The sequence below is a fragment of the Apium graveolens genome, unplaced genomic scaffold, assembly GCF_009905375.1.
Source record: "Apium graveolens cultivar Ventura unplaced genomic scaffold, ASM990537v1 ctg1240, whole genome shotgun sequence".
Taxonomy (NCBI): domain Eukaryota; kingdom Viridiplantae; phylum Streptophyta; class Magnoliopsida; order Apiales; family Apiaceae; genus Apium; species Apium graveolens.
In genome coordinates this window covers 108,372-121,042 of record NW_027417138.1, presented here as the reverse complement: position 1 = coordinate 121,042, position 12,671 = coordinate 108,372, and the positions used below count along the sequence as shown (strand labels likewise).

Below are 12,671 nucleotides of genomic sequence, written 5' to 3'. Positions count from 1 at the left end.
CGTAAGTTCACTTCTATGATGCAGCGTTATAATGTGAATCATCGAGTAGCTACTGCCTATCATCCGCAAACAAATGGTCAAGCGGAAGTGTCTAACAGAGAGATAAAGCGCATTCTAGAGAAGGTTGTTTGTCCGTCAAGGAAGGATTGGTCTTTAAAGCTCGATGAAGCTGTTTGGGCTTACAGAACAGCATACAAAACTCCACTTGGGATGTCACCGTTCCAGTTGGTGTACGGTAAGGGATGTCATCTACCTGCGGAGCTTGAGCATAAGGCCTACTGGGCATTGAAGAAGTTGAACCTGGATTTAGATGCAGCTGGTAAGAAAAGAATGCTTCAGCTTAATGAACTGGATGAATTTCGACTTCAAGCGTACGAAAATAACAAAATGTATAAGGAAAAGGTGAAGAGGTGGCACGATAGGAAGCTACATCCAAAGTTATTTGTGCCAGGGCAACAAGTTCTCTTATTCAACTCTCGGCTCCGACTTTTTCCTGGGAAGTTGAAATCAAGGTGGTCTGGACCTTTTATTGTCAAAACTCTGTTTCCACATGGAGCGGTGGAAATTTTTGAGAATGATCCGGACCAAGCATTCAAGGTTAACGGTCAGCGGTTGAAGCACTACTATGGGGACATGGCAAACCGAGAAGTGGTTAGTGCCATTTTGTTGACTACTTGAGCAGGGTACGAAACGTCAAGCTAATGACGAAAAAGAAGCGCCGCGTGGGAGGCAACCCATGAATTATTGTTACAGGAACCCTTAGAAGTTAATAACCTATCCAAAAACACAAAAAAATCAGAAAACAAGGGCTGGAAAAAAAAATTCCAGTGACCCCCTGCGTGCCCGCGCAGCAAGCTGAGCGCCCGCGCAGCTATGCTGAGCGGCCGCGCAGGGGTCGAGGACCAGAATTTTTTTTTACAGTTCAGCAAAAAAAAAAAAAAACAAACAAAAACAAACACAAAAACAGTTTTAGCCCATAAACCCACGATTTGTTCCCACTACCCCATCATTTTATCCCTTAATTCCCAAAACCCTAATCTAATCCACACCCTATATATACATACACCTATCCTACATATCTCCCACAAAACTTCCTACACTTAAACCCTCTCACAAACATCAAATATCAGTTCTTACACGCTTTTATTCACGAATCAATGGCACCCAAGAGAGCACGCACTATTGACAGCAGCAGCACAGTTCCTACTGCAGATTCATCGAGGGGTACTGCTGCAAGGCCTCGGTTAACTGACAGAGCCGCGGAGGAGGAGTACACTAGGCTGTTGGGTAAGCCGATTCTGAAGGAGAGGGGGTTTTTACCATCGGGGAGGGATGGTGAGTTGTTGCCCATGATTGCAGAGAAGGGGTGGATAGCTTTTTGTGAGTCACCCGAAGCAGTACCGATGAGCGTTGTTCGCGAGTTCTACGCAAACGCGAAGGCTGAAAAGAATGGGTTTTCTGTGGTCCGTGGGCTGACGGTTGATTATCATCCTGCGGCGATTCGCCGTGTGATTGGACAGCGAGAAAGGAAGCCCGAGGAGGAGAACTGGAATGAAAAGACTGCTGAGGATTTTGACTTGGATTTGATTTGTGCAACTCTCTGTCGACCGGGCACAGTTTGGACCCGCAGTATAGGCAATAATGAGTATCGTCACTTTCTGGCGATCGCCATGAACAGGTATGCCCGTGCATGGAATGCATTTATTTGTGCTAATATTTTGCCTTCTTCGCATGCACACGAGGTCACAGTTGAGAGAGCACAGCTGTTGTGGGGAATTCTGAATGAGGAGTACTATGTGGACCTTGGTGAGTTTATCTACCAAGGAATTCTGAAGTTTTTGAGGGGAGCAAAGCATATGAACATCCCTTATGCATCTACGGTTACGAAGCTATGCCGAGCAGTGGGAGTGAACTGGCCGGCTCATGAGCAGTTGCAGTTGCCAGCCGCTCCGATTGATTCTGGCACTCTGAATGGGATGCAGGAGTGGACCGGTGGTGAGCCTGAGGAGCATGGGCTGGGTTATCGTCTTCCAGGAGGGCGTCCAGCACGAGGTGCTACTATGGCTAGGCCAGGGCGTGATGAGGCTGGTTCTTCGAGAGCTCAGGAGGGTGCTGGGATGGTTGATGTCCAGTATAGGAGGCTTTCACGGCGGATGGATGCCATGTATGAGACACAGAGCAGGTTTGCTCAGGAACTCACCCTTGCGTTAGGGACTGCTTTTCGAGGCCTTGGAGCTGATATCCAGTGGCCAGTTTTTGGTGAGGACTCTGCATACCCGCCGCCTGATACTCCACCCACTGAGGGTGATGATGATGATGACTCCGAGTAGGTATACCCTGTGTTCCTTTCTACTACTTTCACTGAGGACAGTGAAGATTTTTAGTTTGGGGGTGGTAGTTAAGGAATTTTGTGTGTGTGTCATTTAGTTGCATATTCATGATAGTTTAGTTCATATAGTTGCATAATTTATGCCATATAGTTTTTTTTATGAATGTCATGTAGTTCATGCATTTACCATGATCCCTTTTGCAATAATTTATCGACTGAATTGTGATATTGATGTGAGTGTAGTGATAGCATTAAAGTGATATTAAGTTGTGTAGGTTGATATGCATGCTAGAAACAATTGTAAGTCCACTAAGTCTTAGAGAATGCGAAAGGGCTAGATTGTGTTATGATTTGGTTGTTTTCAAGGTCAATCTACTTATTATGCTTAGAATTCGATTATAGGTTCTTACTGATAAAGACATGAAAAAGAAAAATTTTGGAGAAAAAAATATGGAAGTTGTTGCTAGTTGTGGCTAGGCGTCAAATGGCTAGTAGCCGGCTCGCGTATGTTGCGAGTTGTCTAGGGTTGAGCAAGATGGAGCGAAACGCACTTGCTCAGAAATTAAAAAAAAAAAAAAAAAAAAATTGGCATAATTGATCAAGAGTGGGCTCTTTGGTATTCGAGTTATTAAGTTCTTAGGGGACTTTGTGCCTAGCGACCTAAGGCTTTTAGAGTCTGGGATCCGCTAACCTAACGCTCGTTACATGGATATCATTGTATAAGTCTTTTGTGGACCTCACTCATTGCACGGTCAAATAAGCATTTGAGTTGTAAATAAAAAGCACGATTCCGTAGTAAGCTCCAGAGTTCTTGTAGTGTTGTATATCACTTTGTGCCTGGAATTTTTATTCTTTGTATAATCGTAGGATTGCCTTGAGGATAGTCTAGTCATAGTAATTGGTCTAGTTCCGAAGCATATCTGTTAAGCATTTGCACACACCACGTTTCTGGCTGTATGTCTGTTTGCATGAGTTTATTGACCTTTAGTTGTCTAACTGCATTCGTTGAGATGTGGCAATTTGGTTGATTAATTATAGTAAGGGGGATCGCTGCATTTTCATATAGATTGTATTCATGCATATTTTTATTTGTTTTTGAGTCTGTGACGCTTGAGGGCAAGCATCGATTTAAGTTTGGGGGTGTGATAAGTGGCATTTTATACCACTTAGAACGTCTTAAAATGGCTTAAATTGGTGTCTTGAAATCAAGTATTTTGTGTATTTGATGCGTTTTTCTAGTGTTTATGCATTTCAGGGTATTAGTTGCATTTCGGGGGAGGAATCATCAAGAATAAGCCTTGGCATGTGTTCACCATTGCGAGAGGAAAGGAACGGGCAGATTACGGCGAAGAAACGGAGCAAACTTGGATTTTTTCCAGTGGAGGCCTGCGCTCCCGCGCAGCTATGCTGAGCGGCCGCGCAGGGTCGGGAATTTTGCTGAATTATTTTAGACTTCTACTTTTGTTTGGCTTCCAACTTCTATGTAATCTGAGTTTTATGGGACTATTATATAAGTAGATTTGAGACGTTTTCACAAGGAAAAAAAGGAAGAAGAAGAAGAAGATTGTATTTTACGCAAGAAGCGAAGGAGATAAGGAAGAAGACCGATTTAGCACACCGCAACGAAGAGGAAGCATATTTTCTTGTGTTTCTAGTTTCGTTGTAACGTTGGATGCTAGTTTTCTTGCTTTGACTTATTTACTCTTGTGACGTACTCTGTTTTAATATAATTAGTTTAGTTATTATTTTCTTGTGTTATTTATCATGATTTCATATGAACCCATGATGGCGATAAGTTCTATTATGGGCTAATCGTGATCATGGGGTTGCAACGGATTTATTATGGAATTCTTTAGTTAATTGTTTAATACTTTAGTGTGTGATGATTGCTTGATATCTAGTATTGGTTGTGCGTATTCGTCTTATGTGCGTCACGAACATATAAGATAGGGTGTTAATCTCTTGTGAAGCGACGGTAGATCTTGAGATTTAGAACTTGCCATGCTAGCATAGGTTCATGTACGTTGTGCATGATTAGTGGGTAACTCTAACAGTTTTATTTGCCCTATGTAATCAAAAAGGAATAACTTGTGCTTAAATCGTTGTGTTGTCAATTTCTGTAGACATATAGGAACTCAACATAATTGATGACTATTCGACTTCTATCTTAATTGTGGATGCTTGGTAGAATGGTATTAGTACAATGAAAGTTGGCTTTTATCAGTTTCGTGTTATTCGATTAATATCATCACTGTCACATGCTAAAGGTAATAACAATGGCTATAGAAGGAAGTAATAATGAAGTTGTGATCTCATGAGTGTTTTATTATTGATAAATTGAAGTGTTAGTTAAGTGGTTAATTAAGTAGTTAATTATAGTTAATATTTAATCAACAATTTTAAGTGTTATTATCTTAACATTGAGAAGTAATCATACATTGGTGAGTGAGTTTAATTAGACAATAATTTAGTCTGAGTCTCTGAGGGAACGAACTAGAAAATATTCTATATTACTTTCGAACGCGTATACTTGCGTGAATATTAGCGCGTGTTTCCGCCCTAACAGCAGCTGATATGTTTGGCATAGATCCGGAACTGATCACTCATAAATTGAACGTGGATCCAAATCGAAAGACGGTAATGCAATAGAAAAGGAGCTTTGCCCCTGAAAGGCAGGAGGCAATCAAGCAAGAAGTAGAAAAGCTCTTGGTGGATGGTTTCATTGAAGAGATACAATTCCCGGAATGGTTAGCAAATCCTGTAATGGTAAAAAAGGCTAATGGAAAATGGAGAATATGCGTGGATTTCACTGATCTGAATGATGCATGTCCAAAGGATTATTTCCCGCTGCTAAGAATAGATAAATTAATAGATGCAACTGCTGGTCACGAGATGTTGAGTTTTATGGATAGATTCAGTGGATACAATTAGATTAAGATGCATAAGGATGACATCCCAAATATATCATTCATTACTAACTTTGGTATTTTCTGTTATCTTGTTATGGCGTTTGGCCTTAAGAATGCAGGAGCTACATATTAAAGGTTGGTAAATAAGGTTTTCAAGGATCTTATTGACAAAACTATGGAAGTTTATGTCGATGACATGTTAGTCAAAAGTCTGGTGAAGACTGATCACATAACCCATTTGAGGAAGCCTTTGAGGTGCTGAGATATCACAAAATGATGTTAAATCCTGCAAAGTGCTTTTTCAGAGTGGGATCTGAAAAGTTTTTGGGACTGATGGTCTCCAAGAGAGGAATCGAGGCCAATCCTGATAAAATAAAGGCTATTCTGGATATGGAACCACCAAGTTCCATAAAGGACGTTTAGAAACTCACTGGAAGAGTTGCATCTCTAGGACGATTCATCTCCAAATACGGAGACAAGTGCTTGCCATTCTTCAAATCCTTGAAGAAAGTAAAAGATTTCATATGGACTGAAGAAAGTCAGGAAGTATTTGAAGGGTTAAATAAGTATATGGTTCAAGCCCCGTTGTTGGCCAAACCATCTCTAAATGAGGTTTTATACTAATATTTGGTTGTTTCAGAAAATGCCTTGAGCGTTGTACTGGTTAAGGAGGAACTTAAAGTCCAAAAACCCATATATTATGTCAGTAAAATCCTGCACTGAGCTGAGTTGAATTATTCGACTATTTAAAAGTTTGCTTTAGCCCTAGTGATGGCTTCAAGGAAGTTGCGTCCTTAAACTCATAAAATTGAAGTGCTAACAAATCAGCCTTTGAGGAACATCATTCACAGTCCCAAAGCTAGTGGGATACTGATTAAATGGGCAATAGAATTGGGAGAATTCTACATCAAGTACAAACTACGAGCGGTAATAAAAGCCCAGGCGTTGGCTGACTTCGTGGTGGAGTGTACAATACACAACCGAGAAGTCGGGGGCGGGAAGATACTATACCTCAAGACATGGAAGGAAATAAAGGAGACAAAGAATAGGGCGTTAAAAAGAAGGAATACTGGGTTCTCTATTTTGATGGAGCATCAAAAACAAATTCGAGTGGAGCAATGCTAGTTTACAAAACCCAGATGGGTTCTTGATGGAATATGCTATGAAGTTAGACTTCCCAACCACAAATAATGAAGCGGAATATAAAGCTCTGATAGCTGGCCTCGGCCTAGCGTGGACATTGAGGGTCAAGAACTTGAAAGTCTGTGGCAATTTGAAGCTTGTCATATCCCAGGTCAAGGGAGAGTTTGAGGCAAGAGATGAAATAATGGCTAGGTATGTCCGCCTAGTAAGGGATGTGATGACTCAGTTCGATGAATGCCATGTTGAGCACATTTCAAGAGAGGAAAATGCTAAGGAAGATGCATTGTCTAAGTTCGTCTCATCAGAGATAGGGAAGAGTTTAGGAAGTGTGTACTTCCGCGTTTTGAAAACATGAAGCATTGATGTTAAGCTTGTAGCCCTTATAGGGCTGGGGACGTCATGGATAGATCCCATTAAAGCCCATATTCAAACTGGCTGGCTGTCGAATGATGTGACTGAAGCACGAAAATTGGTTGTGCAAGCACTGAGATACTCCTTGATCGATGGGATTTTGTATAAAAGATCTTATGTAGTTTCTTACTTAAGATGTCTCCGACCTGATGAGGCGCGTTTGGCTCTTGAAGAAGTACACGAAGGTATTTGTGGGAAACACTTGGGGGCAGAGCACTGGCATATAAGATAAACCATTTAGGCTTTTATTGGCCAGAGATAATGGTCGATGCCAAAGACTATGTGAAGAAGTGTGATCATTATCAGAAACATGCACCAGTTATTCGATAGCCTCCTGAGATGCTGACTTCCATCCATTTTTGTATGTGGGGAATGGATATACTTGGGCCTTTTCCCATGGCCACTGCTCAAAGGAAGTTCCTGATTGTAGCTATAGATTATTTTACTAAGTGGATTGAAGCTAAACCTTTAGCCAAGATCACAACTAAGCAGGTTGCACAATTCCTGTGGGAAAATATCATGTACAGATATGGAATTCCCTGAATCCTGGTCACCGATAATGGAATGTAGTTCAACAATAAAGAGTTCAGGAAGTATTGCGAGGAGAATGAGATCGGGTTGTGGTTTACCTCCGTGGCTCATCCACAAGCCAATGGGAAGGAGGAAGTGGCCAATCGTATAATTTTAGATGAACTGAAGAAGATGATCGAGAAATCCAAGAATAATTGGGTGGATGAAATACTCCCAATACTTTGAGCTTATTGGACTACTTGTAGAGTCACAACCGGAGCAAGACCCTTTATGTTGGCATATGGAGCATAGGCGGTTGTTCCTGTGGAAATATCGCACTCGTCTCCCAGAATCTAGGCATACAATGCTGAAGAAAATGAGGAAGGGAAAAGGCTAGCCCTAGACCTAATTGATGAAGTACGAGATGAGGCACATGCCAAGATAGTGGAATACCATAAAAAGGCTTCTTTCTACTACAACTTAAGAGTGAAAGAAAGGTTCTCCAAACAAGGTGACTTGGTTCTGAGGAAGGTGGAAGATTCTGGTATTGGGCAAAAGGGAAAACTCGCCCCAAATTGGGAAGGGCCATACAAGATCAAAAGTGTTCAAGGAAGAGGATCCTACAAGCTGGAGACTATGGATGGCTTTGAAGTCCCAAGAACTTGGCACGCTCAAAACCTAAAAGTCTATTATATATAAGTCTGGTGGAAAAAATATTCATTTGTCAAAATGGCAAATAGGTTTAAAAGCACCTGGAAGCTTTGCTTGCTTAGGATTTTATGTTTTGTAAGACTATTATTTTCAAGTTTTAGTTTTATCAAGACTTGTGTAAGGGATGAATCCTAAAATTTTATGAAATTTATAAAATTTCCAAAATATGGTATTAAGTCCCACAACTCACAAAGCTATGGTAAATGAACTAAGTGCATGAATTCAAATGAAAAGCATAAAGTTCGATAAATAAAAGTGGCTGATATAAGTTCTGAATAATAAATAACAAAGCCACGCAGTGCTAATAAAAACTCTAAGGAGTAGAGGTCCCCTCGGCATCCATGTCGTCATCCCCTCCACTCTCACTCGACGTCTCAGCAGTGCCGGTCTCGGAAGAAAAAGAGCTGAGATCCGTTATTGCAGGCATGGAAGACGACTCTGGAGGAGGGAGAAGCTGGTCTTGAGGGATATCATCCGAGAAAACTACACGTGTACCAAACCTCTGTAGTAGAGTCTCATGATCGGGGCACACGTAGTCCGCCGGGTTAATATCGGGACAAGCCTCATGTCCCTGCTAGTCCTAAAGAACCCAAGGAACACCGTGTTGTCCCTAACCCTCATGGACTGAGCAAACTCCTCCGTGTCCAAATAAGAATCAATCACTTTATCCTTATCGGCCTTCAGAGTGACCAGCTCGGTGTTCACTGATAAGTGGCATTTTATACCACTTAGAACGTCTTAAAATGGCTTAAATTGGTGTCTTGAAATCAAGTATTTTGTGTATTTGATGCGTTTTTCTAGTGTTTATGCATTTCAGGGTATTAGTTGCATTTCGGAGGAGGAATCATCAAGAATAAGCCTTGGCATGTGTTCACCATTGCGAGAGGAAAAGAATGGGCAGATTATGGCGAAGAAACGGAGCAAACCTGGAAATTTTCCAGTAGGGTCCTGCGCGCCCGCGCAGCAATGCTGAGCGGCCGCGCAGCAGCCTTGCGCGCCCGCGCAAAAATGCTGAGCGGCCGCGCAGGGTCGGGGAAAATAATATATTGTTTTAGACTTCTACTTCTGTTTGGCTTCCAACTTCTATGTAATCTGAGTTTTATGGGACTATTATATAAGTAGATTTGAGACGTTTTTCAGAGAGTATTAAGAGGGGATTATGTTTTAGATTGTGTTTTGCAAGAAGCGAAGGAGACAAGGAAGAAGACCGATTTAGCACACAGCAACGAAGAGGAAGCATATATTCTTGTGGTTCTTGTTTCGTTGTAACGTTGGATGCTAGTTTTCTTGCTTTGACTTATTTACTCTTGTGACGTACTCTGTTTTAATATAATTAGTTTAGTTGTTATTTTCTTGTGTTCGTTTATCATGATTTCATATGAACCCATGATGGCGATAAGTTCTATTATGGGCTAATCGTGATCATGGGGTTGCAAGGGATTTACTATGGAATTCTTTAGTTAATTGTTTAATACTTTAATGTGTGATGATTGCATGATATCTAGTATTGGTTGTGCGTATTCGTCTTATGTGCGTCGCGAACATATAAGATAGGGTGTTAATCTCTTGTGAAGCGACGGTGGATCTTGAGATTTAGAACTTGCCATGCTAGCATAGGTTCATGTACGTTGTGCATGATTAGTGGGTAACTCTAACAGTTTTATTTGCCCTATGTAATCAAAAGGAATAACTTGTGCTTAAATCATGGTGTTGTCAATTTCTGTAGACATATAGGAACTCAACATAATTGATGACTTTTCAATTTCTATCTTAATTGTGGATATTTGGTAGAATGGTATTAGTACAATGAAAGTTGGCTTTTATCAGTTTCGTGTTATTCGATTAATATCATCACTGTCACATGCTAAAGGTAATAACAATGGCTATAGAAGGAAGTAATAATGAAGTTGTGATCTCATGAGTGTTTTATTATTGATAAATTGAAGTGTTAGTTAAGTGGTTAATTAAGTAGTTAATTATAGTTAATATTTAATCAACAATTTTAAGTGTTATTATCTTAACATTGAGAAGTAATCATACATTGGTGAGTGAGTTAAATTAGACAATAAATTAGTCTGAGTCTCTGAGGGAACGAACTAGAAAGTATTCTATATTACTTGCGAACGCGTATACTTGCGTGAATATTAGTGCGTGATTTCGCCCTAACAAGTTTTTGGCGCCGCTGCCGGGGACTCGGCGTATTTGTTTAGTTTATGTACTTACCATCATTGGTCATTAGGACTCAGTGATTAGGACGTAGTAGTTAATTACTCTTTTCGGTTGTGTTTCAGGTACTTTAGCAAATGTTTATGCAAACTCGTTCTCGTGCTCACAAGAGGACCTTAGATACAGCTGAGGAGAAAGACGAAGTTCTTGATACACCGGAGAAGTTAGATTTTGAGGATTCGGATTCAGGAACTGAGCAGAAAGAACCAGTAAACATGGGAGATCATATTGTTCAAGCTGATCCAGCTCTTATGGATTTTTCTCGGCCTAAAATTGATGACATTCAGTCAAGCATCCTTCATCCGGCTATTCAAGCTAACACCTTTGAAATCAAGCCGGGCACTATTCAGATGGTGCAGAATTCTGTTTCTTTTGGAGGAGCGGCAACTGAAGAGCCCAACATGCACATAAGGAATTTTGTCGAGATCTGCAGCACTTTTAAGTATAATGGCGTGACTGATGAGGCTATCAAGTTGAGACTTTTCCCATTCTCACTGAGGGATAAGGCTAAAGACTGGTTACATTCTGAACCAGCTGGGTCAATCACTACGTGGCAAGATCTTGCGCAAAAGTTTCTGGTGAAGTTTTATCCAATGGCAAAGACTGCTGCTATGAGGAGTGCTCTAACTCAGTTTGCGCAGCAACCTACAGAATCTATGTGCGAGGCTTGGGAACACTACAAGGAAATGTTGAGAAAATGTCCACATCATGGAATGCCGGATTGGATGGTAATCACTGGTTTTTATAATGGTTTGGGGGCTCAATCTCGGCCCATGCTCGATGCAGCAGCTGGAGGCGCCTTATGGGCTAAAAGCTATACTGAGGCGTACAATCTTATTGAGACGATGGCTGCAAATGAGCATCAAAACCCAACTCAGAGGATGACATCAGGCAAGGTAGCAGGTATTCTGGAAGTTGATGCAGCCACCGCTATTGCAGCCCAGCTCCAAGCGCTATCAATGAAGGTTGATTCTTTGGCTACGTATGGAGTTAATCAAATAGCTATGGTTTGTGAGCTTTGTGCAGGTTCTCATGCTACGGATCAGTGTTCTCTTGTCAACGAATCTGTTCAGTATGTGAATAATTATCAGCGAGAACAGCAGCCTGTGCCAGCGACCTATCATCCTAACAACAGAAATCATCCAAATTTCAGCTGGGAAAATAATGAGAATGCTATTCAGCCACCATATCAGCAAGGAGTGAGTAAACAGTTTAACCCACCTGGATTCCAGCAACCACAGCAGTATGCTACAAGATAATCATATCCTCAACAGGGAAGTGCAGCTGCACCTACTAGTGCTGATTTTGAGGAACTTAAGCTGTTGTGCAAGAGTCAGGCGGTTTCTATCAAGACCTTGGAAAATCAAATCGGTCAATTAGCCAATGCAGTGCTCAATCATCAACCTGGCACTCTTCCCAGTGACACGGAAGTACCAGGCAGGAAGGAAGCTAAAGAGCAAGTCAAGGCTATTACCTTAAGGTCTGGAAAAGTAGCTGATGCTGAAAAGGCAAAAGAAGTCGAAGCTGAAGTTCGAGATGAAGAATCTAAGCAAAGGGAGAAAGCGGCGGAACCAAGGAAGACTACTGTTGAACACACTCTGCCTGAGGCTAATACAGGTGAGAAACAGCTCTATCCTCCACCACCTTTTCCTAAGAGATTGCAGCAACAAAAGCTGGATAGACAGTTCGGGAAGTTTCTGGAGGTGTTCAAGAAACTTCACATCAATATACCTTTCGCTGAGGCTCTGGAACAAATGCCTAGTTATGCGAAGTTTATGAAGACTATTCTTTCAAGGAAGGTGAAACTGATGACCTTGAAACCGTTGCTCTCATGGAAGAATGCAGCGCGGTTCTGCAACAAAAGTTACCACCAAAACTGAAAGATCCGGGAAGCTTCACCATTCCTTGCACCATTGGCAATCTAACTTTTGACAAGTGCCTTTGTGATTTGGGAGCAAGCATTAATCTGATGCCGTTGTCGATCTTTAAAAAGCTGGACCTACCTGATCCAAAACCCACATACATGTCGCTACAATTGGCGGACCGTTCCATTACTTACCCAAGGGGCATAGTTGAGGATGTGCTCGTCAAGGTGGATAAGCTCTTCTTTCCTGCTGATTTTGTTATTCTGGATTTTGAGGAAGATAAAAAGATTCCCATAATCTTGGGGAGGCCTTTCTTGGCGACTGGCCGTACCTTGATAGATGTGCAAAAAGTAGAACTTACTATGCGGGTTCAAGATCAGGATGTGACCTTCAACGTATTCAAGGCAATGAAATTCCCTACAGAAGATGAGGAGTGCTTAAAAGTAGATGTGATTGATTCTGCGGTTACTTCGGAACTCGATCACATGCTAATGTCTGATGCATTGGAAAAGGCTTTAGTGGGGTAATTTGACAGTGATGATGAAGATAGCAACGAGCAATTACAAT

The 12,671-nt window shown here is 41.4% G+C and overlaps 1 non-coding gene across 1 annotated transcript; it reads right to left on the bottom strand.

Annotated features, from left to right (window-relative positions):
• Positions 1-10,847: 10,847 nt before the first annotated feature.
• LOC141699741 (small nucleolar RNA R71) lies at positions 10,848-10,954 on the bottom strand. Its single transcript, XR_012566088.1, has one exon. It is a non-coding gene; the product is annotated as a small nucleolar RNA R71 (small nucleolar RNA).
• Positions 10,955-12,671: the final 1,717 nt, after the last annotated feature.